Source organism: Boleophthalmus pectinirostris, unplaced genomic scaffold (genome assembly GCF_026225935.1).
Source record: "Boleophthalmus pectinirostris isolate CB_2022bp ecotype Guang Dong unplaced genomic scaffold, ASM2622593v1 HiC_scaffold_3, whole genome shotgun sequence".
In the NCBI taxonomy this organism is placed as follows: Eukaryota; Metazoa; Chordata; class Actinopteri; order Gobiiformes; family Gobiidae; genus Boleophthalmus; species Boleophthalmus pectinirostris.
In genome coordinates, this window is record NW_026571299.1 from 35,041,142 (window position 1) to 35,058,724 (window position 17,583).

At 38.9% G+C, this 17,583-nt stretch overlaps 1 protein-coding gene across 1 annotated transcript in view; it reads right to left on the bottom strand.

The window, feature by feature from the left end:
• The window catches only part of LOC110168790 (potassium voltage-gated channel subfamily B member 1-like), a 28,661-nt gene that overhangs the window by 1,852 nt on the left and 9,226 nt on the right, over positions 1-17,583 (bottom strand). The gene's annotated exons all lie outside the window — the stretch shown is intronic.

Below are 17,583 nucleotides of genomic sequence, written 5' to 3' on the forward strand. Positions count from 1 at the left end.
TAGGGATGTAACAAAAACCGAAATATCGTGATATCGTATCGTCAGAGTTCTCGCAATAATATTGTGGACCATCACAATGTATTGAATTACAAGTGTCTTTGTTTAAATTAAGAGTTATGGTGCAGCAAAAGCAAAAAAAAAAAAAAAAAAGACGGAGGGAACTACATAGACCATGATCCTTTGCTCCATTTCAGTGCAGACTACAAGAAGAAATAACAGTTCTAAGCACTTTTAAGTCTTAGTTCTTTGGATTAAGTCTTGCCAAGGCATTTTAAGAGGAAAAAGTAGCATATTCACAATTTTGTTTGCCTCCACAAAATATCGCAACAAATATCGTATCGTGAGATGTGAAAATATTGCGTAAATATCGTAATAGATTTAGATATTGTTACAACTCTAATCGTGAGCCTCCTCACCATATTGTGAGCTTTCCCACGATATTGCAATAAATATCGTAGTGCGATGTTCATACCATGACTTTCATACCATCACGATATCGTATTGTGAGACTTCGATATCATTACACCTCTAGCTACAAAGTATCAATTATGTATATCTTCTGCATAAGTGCACCAGTCATTTGGAGACAAGATCAAAACCTTTGATAATTGGGGCTCCAGTTTTAATGATGACGCCCATGACTGAGGGCACTGGATGAAAAAATAACTTATAATATAAATACTGCTAACCTCCCTTAGCTAAAAACATAGACGGTGAATTTTGAATACAGTTTAACAAAATAGCAATAGGAATGAGCAGGCTTGCCTCCCTACAGATCTGACCTGTAACTTTGCCTGATGCATGATGCATGCCTCAGTGAAGATATTCAAGTTTAATGCCAGATGGTGGAGCATTACAGGAAAAGCAATAGCATCTCCATTAAGACAGCTAAACAACAGAAGTTACCCAGAAACGTTCTAAAAGTTACAGTGCACAGGCAAAGTGAAAGGGAGTTTGAACAATGTCAAAGAAAAGAGTCATATTCTCTTTTGGAAACTGTTGTGTCACGACTCCTTTTTGAGACTTTAAATTACATTCCACAAGGGACTCAAATACCTGCTAAAACCTCCTCATTTGTGGGCATTTTACCTGCATGACTACATTGTGTGACTTTTTGAAATGGCACGTCATAATTTGAAAAGCTACCATGATCTCTGGGGTTTGTGTGTCTGTGTATGTGTGCGTGTTATGTGTGAGTGTGTATGTATGTGTGTATGTATGTGTCTTGATGCACTTTGGTGAGACAGTGAAGCAGGAGGCTGGGAAAGCTACATGTTGTATTGATACATTTTTAAAGCTCCCCTGCCTCTCCTCTTCTTCATCATGTTATCTCCCACAAACGCCTATAGCAATGAATGAGAGAAGCAGTGTATGACCAGTAATACAGCTCCCACGAAGTTTTGTCAAATCCTCTATTAGTAGGATACGATCAACTGTAATTTAAGTCAAAGTCTTGTTATGCATTTTGATGTAGGCTCGAATTAAAGGTGAGCTATAATCTTTCTGCTGCTCGAGGGTTCGCCATCTGCTTGTCTCTTTTGAGATGTTATTACTTTGCCTGGAATGTTCAAGTCTGAAGTATTAATGTTAATCTGTCTTGCTTTTTACCAAATGCAGTTTTAAATTGTTCAACAGTACCTTAATAAAATGAGAGTCGACTCTCCACTGATCTGACCTTTAATGTGCTGTTCCTGCTACCTGCTTGCCTCATTGAAGATAGATAAGTTTTAATGGCCTAGTGTGGAACATTCCAAGCAAAGAGTAATGGAGAAAAGCAGGTGATGAACTCTCCACTAGAAAAACTACAGTGCACCTTTACGCACCTGGCTGTTATAGAATTAACTTTAGTATTAGACCGCTATAGGTAGCTATAGTCTGGGAAAGCTTGAAGTTTTCAAAATGATCAATACTATACCCATTATAATTTATATTGTATGATAGTTTGAACATGAAACAAAAAGGCATTTAATATGTATTGTGAAGGGTTGACACACTTTAATATTCTAGCATCAGCGTGTTCATAATGTAACAACACAAGTCTGCTGAAAGTATTTTTAGTAGTTTGTTGTAATAATTTATTGATACCTCTCCCCCACCACTGTAGCTAACTACTGTGTCATCATCATCACTGCCATCCCCTCTCTATCCCTCTCTATCCAGGGCTGAAAGAAGCTACAGTGTGTGACATGTTGTACAATATGGTGCACAGACAAGAGGTAAGCCCCACTGACACACTTGAGCCAGCTACTAATGATATAATCTCATGAGCACAATAGAGTCTAGCCTGTTGCACTGCTGATTAGGGAGGCGGTGGATCCGTAACACACCTATTATTCCTGTCCCAGTTGGTGTGAAATCCAATGCAAGGTCAGTGCATGGAGGCGGCATCCTGGGCCAATAGCAAAACCGGATTACACATTGTCACCAGTAAGCGGTCATAAGCTTTAATTGGACTGGACAGGTAACTTGCTTGTGCACCTACCTTGACCTTTTGATTAGGCTAACCCTGTTACACTGTTGGACTTTGAGCCATTTTAGCTCCAGTAGGCTACAAGTTCAAACCTGTGAGAGCGAATTTAAAGGGCATAGCGAAATGTTTATGCCCTATTGGTTTCTTAAATAGCACACTTCTATGTTAGGACACCCAGGAGACACTGGTGATGGATGGGAACTTTCAGAAATGACCTGATGTTAAGGAACTTCCTAATCACACTCCGGGGAATCAAACAGCTGCTGTCGCTGAAAAAAATTGTGAAATGATTGCAAGAGTCTAGACAGGTTTGAAAAAGTTAGATCAAGCGTTGGCAGCATTTTAATAAGCGCAAGGAGATTGAAGACGCCTTGGTCACTACGGCAATCTCAAATAGTTTGGTTAGCGGAAAGGCAACAGATCAGGGCTAATCTATTTTGACAGACTAGCCGCTCTTGTGCGTCCCTAATGAATCACGTTGAAGACAATAGACGGTGTGAAAAGTGAACCTTGGATGTGCATTGTTTCTCGCGTGTGAAAGCTAGCGAGTCGTGATGTATAGCTCTACCACACTCCTATCTCACTCCACTAACACCTCTCTTTTCATCTCTCTTTTCTTCGCACCAGCGCTGCACGCCAACGGGGTCAAGACCAGAGCAGATTACAAGGATGTGGGCTCTCGTGGTAGAACAACACTTTACACAGCCGCAGGGTTTACTGAGGCCACACAGTGTTGCATGGACGTCTACAGAGTTCTGAGACTCTTTGTACTCTGATAAGACTAAATGAAATCAGGCACTACAATTATATATAGCTATCTATCTATGTACAATTTTTCAGGTTCACAGAGTTTACATCTAGAGAGCGAGAGGAAGGGAGACCTACTGTACCAATGTTCCCTTTCTGTTATCGGATGTACTAATGTTGTCATGTTAGGATTAGATTATATTTATTCAGTTTGACTTGGCAGGGCAGGAGAAGACAATACAATGCTAAACCTAAAGTATTTCAACAAACATGATTCACCAAAACAACAATTTCGATGAAACTATTTGCATAATTAAGGTTATTATAATTTTCTCTACTTTTTTAATGGCTAGTGGTCATTTAAACACAGTATTCAAATGTGTAATATCCATTTTGAGTGATTCAAATGTTATTGGACGTGCAAAACACCAATTTCAAATGAAGGCTTGCAAGCTCACTAAATGAGTTATTTGTTTGTCTGTTTCAAATATGATTATTGCAGAAATCAAGACAAACAAGTTCAAGGTATTTCAAAGATGTGTTTCTCCTGCAAACAGTTGTAATTTTAATAAGCAAAGGCAATTGTCTCTCCCAGAGTGAAATAATAAACTTCAAATAAAGCTTTTGTATAGATCTAGTAACTATGATTGTTATTAATCATAAATTATGCAAACAAATCTACTCTGTGACAGTTAAACAGGAAGTTCTACAATTTTAAACAGTGGACATTCTACCTGGATGCAACCTATTTCGAAAGAACAAGTGAAGCCACTTGAGGGTAAGGCGCTGGTGATGAGAGCCAAAACATCTTTAACTCTTCAGTGTTAGTCCAGTTGACTAATTTTTCAATCTGCTGTTTCAAACCAACCTGCTTGTGAGGGAAGCTACAAGGTCATTTTTGGGTGAATTTCCCTTATTATGCATAAAAAACATTAGTGTCAGTGGTTTGCTAAACAGGGCCCTCCCTTGTATCATGTTCCTTCATTAGCTACTAATGATGAGCGCCGGGGTCACAGGGGCATCCAACCCATTTCCTATTTGCATAAAACATGGGACTAAATGTGATTTCACATTTCACATTCAACGGTAGCTCACGTTTAGTAAATACCCACCCAGCTGTCCATAACAATATGCACTTGCCTTCAGTAATTAGGCCCAAACCTGCATTCCCCACAGGCCAACAGGCAAAGCAAGCTGAATATTTAATACCCTCTTCAAGTGCAAGCCCATCCCGTCCTGGAGAGCTGCTGTGTTTCTGGGCAGGTATTTATCACAATGTGGAGACTTAAATCTAGCCTATACATGCTCAATTCATGGGGAGCTCAGATGCTGCCCTTATGGAGGCAGAAATTATGATGTAATCCTTTATTATTAGATAAACAATGACAAAAAAGTTAAGGGTAAAAATAGGCTATGGTTACGGTTTAGGTACCTGATTTTTACTCTTAAAAATTTACTAAAATGAATGAATGAAAAACAGAACTAGTTTAAACAGTTTACAGTGATCCAAAGATTACAAAGAGTGCATTCAGAGCATCCTAATTTTTCACAGCAATGAGTTTATGGGCACTTTGCACAACTTATATATCATACTAATCACACAACTCCTGATTATCAGACAATAAAGCACTTTAAAATCAGGTGCAGACAGTACACAGCAGACTTATTTTGACCCCAAGAGCTTACTTACTTATTACTTTACTGGGAATTTTGCTCAAATCATAGAAAAAAATCAGGTACAGGAAACTGTAGTGACTGTGGTTACTGTTAGGATGAGTCTCCAGGAAATGTATGCAAGAATGTAATGTCCCCAAAAAGCACTGAATCCCAACCCTAGTGTGTGCGTGCTCGCCGTGCCATGACTGACTGTAGAGGTAGTAGCCAGAGAGCTAGCCTACTTTTCCCTCTGCTTTCACAAGGTTAGGCCTGCTTCATGCATGATCGAAGAAAGAATGGACTCTGAAGGAGAGCTGTTGTAGTACAAGGCTCCTCTGAGACCTCTCCCACCCCGGCAGCCCTCAGCTATTACCGGCTAAAGAGACAGTGCTCTGCTCCAACATCGGAAACATTACTATGCCCTTTACAGGCTCAATTAACTTTCTGTCCTTCAGATTTCTTTTTCATTTTAATCACCTAATAAATTATTATAACGTTGCCAAAATGTTGAAGATTTAAATGGTGGCAGAAATAGTTCATAAACACTCAGACTGTTCTGACTCACAGCTCCTGAGTCACATGGTTCAGTGGAAGTTGGTCTGTGTGTTCAGTCTTTGCATAACTAAGTGTCCCTGCTGTGCTATGCCAGAGAAAAAGTGAAAAGTCTGGACATGCCCCTGCCAGTGTTCCTGTAAAGTTCCAAAATGTTTTGCTCTGGGAGTGAGCACAGTGAGTCACCATGTTTAGCTGGTTCTGGTTAAAGGCTAGTTTCTGTTTACGTTATATTGTTTCTTTCTTGCTCCTGCTTCCATGTATACCTTCTAGAAAATGTAAACTCCAAATGTGAACTCCAAATCTGTTATTATTATTATTATATGACAATGTGGAATTTGGCCACATAATCTCTTAAATTAGACCTTAGACTAAGTATGATGTGCATCTCGGTGTTAATTTTGTGTTCATGTGGGAGGTGGTCTCTGTTGTAAAAATAATATTTGCGTCAGACGACCCGTAAATAATCCTAAGGCTTTCCTCTGCGTCATATGGAGTCTCCTCTTGTTTGTGTTGTTCATGTTGTAAACTGGACCTTTTATTACAACAAACTGAATGAGCCTGTTTAGTCATTCTGAGTCACTGCTCTATGTTGTAACTGGGTCAAACTAAAGATGGCACTCTTAATCCACCTTAGAACCTTGATTTGAAATATATGACCACACTCACACACTGCATTTGTTGTTACTTTCTTGACGATCTCTTTGAGTGGAACCAGTATACAGGGATCCCTGACCTGGTAAACAAAGTATACAAAAGGACATTTCCTCCCCAGGGGATGTCATGTGGAACTTTCCAGATAGAAACCACAAGGCTCTTATCAAATCATTAAACTAATTAAAGCGTGTTCTTTTGGTTTTCTTCAAATTAATTAATGGAGCTCAGTTGGTGCAGAGCTGTTGGGCTAAAATAATGGCTAAAGTAATGTATCAGTCTAGGATTTAAATGTTGTTTTACCAAGTATAATCATTGTAATTCTTGTATTTATAACACAGTGCAGTCAACAATACAAAAATAACATTCTTTATATCTACTTTAGTATTTTAAGATGACACACTGGTAATATGTTTATGTAAAATAGAGGGAAGTTCATGCATTTAAACATTTAATACTAAAATACCAAACAAAGCTTATTTGGTCTTTTTAAAATTTAAGTGGCCTCTAACATTGCTGGGAAGCCTCTGTCCTGAGTTGGAATGACATTAAGCATTAGTCACAGTGGCAGCCCCCCTGCGTCCCTCACAGATGTGCCCTCTGCCATACCTGTCCCGCCTCACCTTGCCTGGTTACCATAGCGTCCCACCCTTGAGCCTATAGCAGCGATGCGTGCTGTGCCAAAGCCCTACCACTCCCCTGCACCAAGCAGCAGACAGCCAGATGGATGAGAGAGCTTGCGGCTACGCACCATGTGTCCTTCCACAAGTGTGAGGGTGTTGATACCACCATGGGAGATCCACAGCCCCAACATGTCAGATAAGATTCACATCCAATTCCAGACTTAATAAAAAAAAATAAATCCTAGTGATGAATTAGTGTTAGTGTAGATATATTTATGTGTTGAACTTTTAGCGGATGCGATTTTGTTTGTCTAGAAGTGATGTTAAATGTCAAGTTGAGGCATATGTAGCATTTTGAGAGGAAGAGAAGGCAACATCATGAGTGCAGTGCAGAGATGACAGTGCAGTGCAGAAATTAGGAGAAAACTGCAGTCTGACACAGGGGCCTGAGATATTCTCCACCTGTAGTTGATGTACAACAAAGTGATTACATAGCCAAACTAACATTTAATGCCTTCTAGCCATGTGTTCATTATCTTATTCTTGGTAAAATGTCAGTATAAATGTAAGTTGCATGTTCATGGTGTGAAAATTTGCTTCTGGACAGTAAGATCAGAATAATAAAGTATGTATATATCACTGTTGCTTAAGTGGGACTCTAATTCTAATACTAATGGAGAACAAGCAAAAAGTCTTGCTGCTGGAATATTTTATAATGCAGGTTGATTTACATAAAGTCTTCAGTGTTCATGTACACCAGCAAGTCAACAATGTGCCCTTTCTCTGTGTGGTTTAAAAACAGCTGTGTTGTCTATATAGAACTTATTTGTTGTTGAGGTCGCCATCCCTATACAAAATCATACAACCGTAAGGAGGGGTAAAATTAATGACAGCGCCAGTGGCAACTTCTTGAATAAGGTCTAGGTCTATAGTTTAACTGGTTTGACTAATGCCTAACTCTTTAATGACCCCATATGAATTACAAAAGCACATTTCTGATTATGAAACAAGAAACATATATTCTCCTTTACAATTTTTATATTTGGATCACTGAATCTTTGAAATGGGTCAGTGTGGTCTAAACATCAACATATTTCAGAAATCACTCGCAATAAACCAGGCATATCATAAAGGTAAATAAATATAAAGTCTGTAAGGGCTCTCATAATTATTCCAGTTAGGTTATTTTTGTCGTTAAGATGAGTAAACAAACTGGATCTTAACGAAGCGTGCTGTGTTTCTCTCCAGTGTCTTCCTCTTTGCGAGTCCCTGCCTTTGCCTGCCGTTCCAGTCCTCCTCCAGGCGCCTGCTACAAAAACATGCACTGCATGAGTGCGCTCTGCTAATGGAATAAGTGAAGCCGCTGTGATGTAAGACGTACAGCGCTGATGTGCACGGCAACATTGTTCTGCTGTGAAAGACTGGTCCTCCCTGTAGCTTGCAGCACTCTGTTGTCCCAGTCATGGTCCAAGAAAACACATCAATCACAATGCCACCAGTGCCCTCACATTCAAAGTCCTGCAGCCTACTGTGGATTCCCTTTTGTAGTCAAACATGTATAACACCAGTTAGGGTACATATAAAGGTTGTCATTCGGTTCAGAAAAATAGAGAAGTGTCTAAAAATAGAGAAGTGGATGAATTCACAAAATTGGCATAAGCTGGCAGTGGCAAGGCATTTTGATACTGTTATAAATTATTAAATCTTTCTTATTCCTCTACTTAAAAATATTCAACAAAATAATTCAAAAAGGCCACAAACGCAGGTATTCTGTCTCTTACAATGTATATGTAGAATTTCGAGATTCATGTTAACAGATATTTTGCAGTTGATCCTGAGTTTTTTAAGGTCTAAAACTGGCAGCGCTGTGTCCTCCAAGTAACAATAAATATTTCATGGTGAATAAAATGAAATCTGAATGTGGGCTTCATAAAAGTGAATCTTGGAGAGACATTGGAGAGCTTATTATGAGACACATAATGTTACATACAGATAATGGTGGTGTGCATTGTGAACAGTGACCGGCTGTAACACACAGACTGTCAATCACTCATTCAGTATGGGGTTATTTAGAGTCAGCAGTTCTTCAAACACAATGAAGACCCTGAAGAGAGCTCAGAGTAGCACAGGAGAATGCACAGCCTTCACTGAACTCTCTCATCAGTGAGAAGGAAATGCACCTGTCCTCTCAGCCCCTTCAAGACAATTATCATTACTAATTGATTGTAATTTTGAATTAAGAGGCTGCTCTACACAGTAGAGAGATGGCATAAAACAGGAAGACATTCCTCCAGATCTTTCCTTGTTATATTATTTTATCGGACCATCATAAAAATTTCACTGTATTATATCGTCATGGTGACGTGTCCCCTCGTCACTCGGGCTGAAGTCTGATACTGCTGTGCCAGGGTGCAGATAAGATGCCTTCACTGATCTGGTATCAGCTGACAGATAATTAACGTTCACTAATTTGGTGTCTCCGGTGGCCTGGCCGTGTGGCGTGGCGACCCACGGTGTTGACCATAAGCAGCAGGTTCCTGTGACACGATAGGGTGTCAGGCTGAGCAGAGAGAGTTACCTGCAGCAGTAACAGGAGAGGCCTTTCTCGAAGTATAATCCCATATAATGCCATATCACCTCCACACTTGTGTTTCAGGCAGACGCCTCATGACATTCAAGAGCGATCAGTCTGAGTCTGGTGTAATCACATCAAAGTCCTGATGGTTCCTCTGCAGACGGGGAACACGCTGACCTTTTCCTGCGTTGACATCCAAGTCACCCTGCTCTGTTTGGGCCTGCCTAACTGCACCCTCATTCCAGGTTCAAATGATCCTAACTGGTCCCATTGCGCTGGACTCGTGGCTCTCTTAGTGTCACCATGACAACAAATTCACCAGATCACAATTAACAAAAGTGCTGCTCCACCACTACCTGACTCAAGTTATTTTCTTCTGCACTCTTCCCCTCTTTCTTTCACATCTGTCTTCAAGTTCTGTTTATTTGAGATTTGCAAATGAGGTTGTAATGCCAGCTGGCGCACACGCTATATTTGACACCATCCACTTTGAATAAAAATCTGTGATGGGAAACACAAAAGGTGCAGAGTCTTGTTTGGAGCAGGTCTCAGTGTCCCAAGGAGAATTTAAACTTTCAGCTGACATTGCACTAAATATACTACAAACTCTGTACACAACAACCTCCACATCCCAACTTGATTCACGGTCATCCAAGCTTCAAATAGTGCCATCATTTTTTCAAGCCTTTTGAGATGCTGACAATAGCAATAACATTTCCATGTTGGTGTTATTGTTTTGCCTGGAATGTTCCACAGTATTGAACTCACATGTTACACAAATCAAATCTCCAAATGGCTCTTTCCCACTAAACACTTGATGATGTATTTTTTATGTTGAACTAAAACCTGCTCTCTGGATGAATTATTCAGAAGGAGCATGAGGCCAAACCAAGACACTTCCTGCTGGCCACCAAAAAACCCTAAGTCCTCAGTATTAGTATCACAGTATTTACCTGGTCCTGTCCTGTGCAGTTTAGCCCTTCTGTTGCTGTTGTCAGCCATTCTCAGTCTTTAAGTGAAGGGGGGTGATACATTATGTAGAGTGGAGGGTATTTGAAGTAGGTGAATAGTGTATAATGTATGCAGCTGCAATGTGATTGCACTGGGGGAACCAAGGCTAAAGGCACAATACAAACCTGCAGAGGTGGCCTATTTCTTCCTCATAACAAAACTACTTACTACAGGGGCGGTGCCAAGGGGGACTTTAGGGCCAATGCACCCCACACTTCTATAAAACTAATCTTAAACTGAAGATGGTATTTCACATAAGCAGCCACCAGGATAAACAAACCTGGACAACCTGAATAATTACATTTACATTTGCATTTGCTTGAACGATCATCACATATCATTGTCACACATTTACTTGAACAGCCAAAACTACATGCTTTGAAAAAACTTTACAAGGAGTGGATCTGGAGTCGTATCCTGTCTCCTCGATTCCAGAGGGCATGATTGACAGATGGATTAACCAGTCAATAGAAAAATCTTCTCTGCTTGCACCAAAAACAAACATAGCTGCTTACACATAAAAAAAGGAGAAACAGCATGGCTTTTTTCGGAATAAACAATCGAAGCAGAACTATTCTCAGGTTATATATTTTGTTCTGAACTTGACCAGAATTTTGGAGAGGAGATGTCTTCCGCATTTGGAAGACACGTGCTACAAATTAGCAACTGTGGTTGGATCATCTCAAGTTTGGACCGAGGATGTTCAACCTCTATTATTTGGTTCCAGTCCCTTCTGGATTCGATCAGAATGTAGAAGGGACTGGCTGGTCAGGCAAGTCACACATCATATTGCCTATCCAAGCCCTGGTGCTGGAACATATTGAAAGACAGTATTTATATATGTATATATATATATATATATATATATATATATATATATATATACATATATACATATATACATATATACACACACACACACACACACATATATATATATATATATATACACACACACACACACACACACACACACATATATATATATATATATATATATATATATATAATATTATTATTATTATTATTATTATTATTATTTTATTTTATTTTTTTACTGACCTAAAAACTTGCATTCTTACATGAGTGGACTCTCCACAAATCTGACATGTAATTTGGCCATCTGGTGTCACTGTTTAGATAAATAAGTATAAAGACTGTGGAACATTCCAGACAACATCTCCATGGAGACAAGCAGATGATGGACCATCCACAAGAAAAGTTATACATTGCACCTTTAACATACAAAAGTAACTTATATGAGAGCTGTTTTGATCAGTAGAGACAATATCTGACATGCATGTATACATCAAAAAGTCAAAAACCTCTGGAAATCACGACCATGATGCTGTTATAAATTTCACTGTATATCTCTTAAACTTGTGTCAAGATTTGATGCTTTGTGCATTTCTTGTGATTCTGAATCCGTACACACTGAAATAAACATGAATGGACCCTCTGTTGTTATTTTTATTTTAGGAAAAGTGAAATACCAACAGCATGAAGAAAGTGTGTGACATTTGAACAAGAGCAGTTTAGAGGGATGTAACCTTTACGACTGAATGTGCGCGCGGTGCTTAGAGGCCTGACATACAAAAATAAAACAACCATTACCACTGACAGAGCTGGACTGCTTCTTTCATGTACTTCTATCATAGTGGAGAGAGAGCTGAATGTGAACTTAAATAAAAGTACAGTTACAAGTATTCAGTTACTGCTGAAAGGTATTCAAGTAAATAAGCATTAAAAAAAAAAAAAAAATCAAATCAAGATTTTACATTTGCAATTTATGCTTAAAAATTGCACATTTTAGAATTTTTGAAGATTTTTCTATGAAAAGCCAGAATGACTCGTGCAAAACTGAACATTATTTTCTAAATAACTGCAGTCTTTGTGCTTTACTATTTGCATTTTTTTTTGCATTTGATTTGTATTTTCTTTTCGATAATCTTTTATAAAAACCTGATTCATTACAACTGAATGGACCTGAATTAAGTTATGTGTATATTCTTTCAGCTCTAGCTCATCAGAGTGATGTTTTTATGTTAGTTTGAAGGCTTTGAGTGCACAGTGAGCATTGGGACAACTGAGAATTGTTATTACATATTACATATACTCAATAACAAGTGCATGTTTAAAATCTGAGTTACTTTCCCAGCCCTGTGAATTCAAGGGTTTCAGTTTCCTCTACTATGCAACATTTTGAAGACCCCCTTTCCCCATTCAAAAGATATAATAATTAGTTTTAAATTGTTAATTAAATTGCTATTGCTATGTCAGCATTACTAATATCTCATCATTGTGAAACCCATGGATAGCTTTTATTTAGATCTCACATGATGTGGTATGTTTGCGTTAATAATGAAATGTGAGAATGGGCAATTTAGCAGAAAAAGTGCAGCTGTGTAAAAGCATATGGACATAAACAATAGCAGCCAGATGCATGCGAGTATATAGGACTGGATCACAACAGAGAAGGGGATTATGAACAACAACTGCCTCATATGTTTACACTGCAGTGACATGCAAGTCCACTAAACAGACTCTGCTCTGGCTCACACGGCTGGTTTCCATAGTAACATGAAGCTTTTGTCATTTCTCAAAAACAAATCCATTTAAAAATAAAAAAGATCCCAGACAGGAGACAGCTGTGGCGCTTATCTGCATCACTTCAGGTTCACATCATTCTAGTCGTAAACACAAAATTAACGGCGCAGTGGGACTGGCGGTGAAACCAAAATAAGATCATTCTCCCAAAAAACAACAATTTGTATTCTCGAAGGGACTCAGCCAGACCTCGACAAACACATACAGAAATACACAGCACCACTGACCAAGCATTTGCAATTTCTGAGTCCCCCCTCGCTTACACAACCTCTGCATTTTGAAGTCAGTGGGATTTGTCCTCTGAATAAATCAAACATGCAAAATATATTTAGTCTGTGTTTACTCAAAGGTGAATGTCATTTTGTTTGTAAGAAATGTCTTAAGATGATAAGCAATCTGACAGCTTGGATCAACTACTCATCTGTACTGTTAAGAAGATGCACACTGCAAAAATGTACATCCAAAAAAGTAAAAAAAAAAAGAGGAACATTTAGGAACATTAGTTTTCTTTGAGTAAATTTGTGTTTTATCATCTGTAAATAGAATAAAACTTTCTGTACTTAACAAGGATCTTGTTGAGCTTAAAATAAGAAAATAAACTGGATGTTGCTTTATCAAATAAAATATACCTTGTTCTGAAGATATTTGTATAAGTCAAGTTAAAAAAAAAAGTCTCAAGATAATATATTCTTAATTCCAAGACCTTTTAACTTACCTAGGTATAACTTTTTTGCAGTGTAAGTGACAGTGACAGCACAAGTAAAGCAGAGCAATACTATAAAAACAAATGCATGTCTACTGGGGCTGATGGATTAGGTATTGTAAAAGTAAAGCACACCTCTTTGGATGAATGTCGTCTGGTGGAAATGTTCAGTGAGGAGCTTTAAATCCCACAGACAAACACATGTCGGGTGAGGCTGATACTGCGCACGCCTCTGCATCTATCCACACACTGTAAACTGCTGACACTCAGGTATGAGCCCCTCTCACTGCCTTACATGGACACTGACCCCACACTCAAGACAAGGATGCAAGTCTGAACTTTGACCTTTCACCTCTGGGTTACAGTGTAATGTTGATCTGATGAAATATGTATTGTACACTCTGCCTGGTCTGACCTCACCTGATATAATAATGCATAGGCAAAGTGGTTGAGTAAACAGGGCTAATGTTCGGCCAAAACACAGAAGCACCGATATTTCTGAAAAGCGTCAATCACAGAGCTCTTTTAATTTGCAGCTTTTATCCTTTCCCTGTTAATCCGTGTGTGCTGCAGCTGCCGTCGCTTGTGACAAACTGTGGAGTCACAAAGTCTCAGCTGAGAGGTTACACACATGCACATGTAGGCCTCTCACACAGAGACAGGTCTGGAGGAGACGTGATCTGGGAGAAGAGCTCTGTCACGTTTTAAAAATATTCTAAGTTCTCTCACACAAGGACCAGAGGCACTGCTGCAAATGATATAATTAAAACAAACAGTCTTGGTAATAATTTCAAATGTGGCATTCACAGCTGACAGTCATCTTGATAAATGTAGCGGCAATCTGTAATTTAAAAGAATCTGTGGGCTGTTCTGCCTCAACAAGAGAGTTTCCAAATGATTTGGTTGAATAGCCTTTGTCTTGTTATGAGATTTTCATTATACAGCTTTGCCCAGTTGTGTTATAAACCATTTTAGTGAAGTGAATGCCACCATCACAAGCATAGATTTTTTGTCTGAATAGTACTTTTACACAGTGGTGTCTATGAGTGAATATTTGCTCATACGGCCAAGGTTTCACAACAAGATTACAAGCGTCTCTTTAATCACTTTTTGGACAGGGACAGAGAATGTGAGATCCTTAAAGATTAGACAGTAAATCCATGGAGATTTGGCGAGTCTGTTGTATTATCCACAGCCAAGGTTTTCTGAGGGTTAGCCCTGGGATTTCCTCTTAAAGCTGGCTCTTCTGCTCTGGTCCCAGCTGATGAAGAAGTTCTAATAAATAGACTTCCACTCTGAATGACCCATTAAAGGATCATTATGGACTGCAATACTGTAGAACAATAAAAGAAAAATTGGCAACACTCATCCAATAACCACTGAACTTACTTACAGGAAGCATTGGGCTGGGTTTGTTTCCATTTCCTCTGGTATGTTTTTCTTTCTATCTCATTTCTGATTAGTGGCATTGCTCTAAAAACTTCTTTTCCATGTAGTATATACAATATGTATACAATATACAATATATACAGAGTATGTATGGTCAACAGCTGAGCTTTGGCTGGCTGCTGGTACTACCTTCCCCTAAGTGTTATGACTGCACTGATGAGTATGTTCTTTATCTATTTAAACAGGTGCACAGCCTGTCCCAGTTGAGAGTGTTTCTGTTTCGCTGAGAGCATCTTCAGAGCCACAAACGTGTTAAACTAACACACAGGGACTCAGGTTTCCCACTGATCACTAACCCTTTCAATTTACATCAGGCTGCTCAGTTTACAGGAAAAACCAGCCAACACAGCTCCCCAACATGTGGACTCAACAGTGGCACAAAACCAATAAATATCACTTTTGTTCTCCAATGGCCTTGGATCAAATATTGACATATTAATATAGCAAATATTAAAGGCCTACCTCCAGAAAGTGAAGAATTCCTAAATTATTAGTCCATCCTTTGTGTGAGCCCTAAGCCATGATAAAACAAATACGAGTTTTTAGACTTTGACAATACATGAAAATTACAAAACAAAAGAGAACAAAAGCTTAAAACATGTTTTTTTTGTGTCTGTGAATACACTCTCCTCTTCCACGTGTTTATAACAACTCTCATAGATTCAATGCAGACCTGTTCGTTATATCCTGGGGGCAAGTGCCCTTGACTGTAACCTTGAATCCTTGCCTCCTTGGCCCACTTCGGCCCACTTGGGTCCAGTGCTTTTAGATGAGTGTCCTACATGTGGCTCAGACAGAGGTGATGTTATGTGCTCTGTATGAGAGCAGACACAGGGACCTATGGGACGGTTTCTCTCAGATTAGTAATATTGTGATTCACATTCAGCTGAAGTGCCCCTACTCTGCACAGCTAAGGCATACAGCTACACTATAAGGATACACTGACTTACATGGCAGGACCTCTTGTTAATGAGCAAGGCCACAGGTTTCAGGTATGTGACTTGTGACTCCTGCGGGACTTCCCCTGAGAAGTCATGTACTATTCAAGGGAACAACAAGACCAAGACTACTTTAATTACCAAAGAAGCTACTAACTTGATCAACACTACTACATCTAGCAACAAACAGCTGTGGCTATCCCTTATACATATACACCCTGGATATGGTTAAAATGCACATCTAATTGTCATGCTGTAAACACATGGACAACATAAACTGAATAAGAAGTAGCACTGAGTTTTTAATACACGTAAATGAGCCGTAGTTGTATGCAGAGGCTGACCCCAAAAGCTTTGTAATTTAAATTACTGTGTTGATTTTACATACTCATACAATGAACATGTAGCATAGACAAGGAATATAGGGTGGTCTCGTTAATGGTTCAACAAGATATGTATACCCTAACTCACATATTTTAGATGGCAAACAATCTGATGTGATGTTCATATGAAGTGGAGATGGCTGCATCAATATATATACAGTGTATTGTGTGATCTTTTTATTTTCATACATTATGCTAAATTATAATGAACGTGTAAGATAATAAATACTGAGGTAGTAATTTCCACTAAAAACACGTGTCTGGGGGAGATCTGGTGAAAAATTATTTTTATTGATGCATTTTAAACTACTAATTTGAAGCAAAATATTTTTGACCCATTTACTGTATTACATTTGTGCTTTTTGACTGGGTTCATATCAGTTTTGTCTTTGTAACTGTTAATAATGACACTTGAAATATTTAATATGACAGCAGCCCACAAATTTGAACACCTCAGCTCATTTTTTTACATGTAATTAAAATCGATGCCAGGCTATAATTATCCCAACTCGCACAGTGGCTCTACTTCAGCATGTTTTAACACTGCAAGGCTCTCTGAGGGTATTTACTCAATACCATGAAGTGCAAATTAAACACCATTTGGTCCCAGTTACTTATCAGGACACACGCACCAACAAGTCTCAGGACTTTTAGATAATACAATACAATCCCAAGATCAAAACATATTTCTATTCTTTTTCCAATAGTCTATATTTGAAAGCCCACATCTGTCACCTTGGACCTCTCTCACACCAATCACGCAAGTGCCAGTCTGTCCTCCATTACAGCAGCAACACTTCTTTGACTTTCTCTCCTGTCTCTTCTCCCGCAAGAAACAACACCTCCGCCGCACTCCGACTTGTAAATTTGACAACCCACCAATGAAAAAAAAAAAAAAAAGAAAATAGATGGACTGCAGCTGTTTTGACCAGCTCCAATAACATGTCAAAAGCAACCACACAAATGAGAGTCTATTTTGGATGTTGGTGGAGAGTAACTGAAGCAAAGTTATTGGACATGAAAAGACCTAGCAGTGGTGAATGTGTGTGTGTGGACATGTATTTATATTTATAGAAGGCCCTTGGGAGAAGACTGCCATTAGCGCTAGAGGTACACAATGTAGTCAGGAAAGCTCTGAATGCCACACGATTGACCACATCGCCTTTACCAACATGTCTGATAAACTCATGATGGCGAGTTCTCTGCGACATTCTT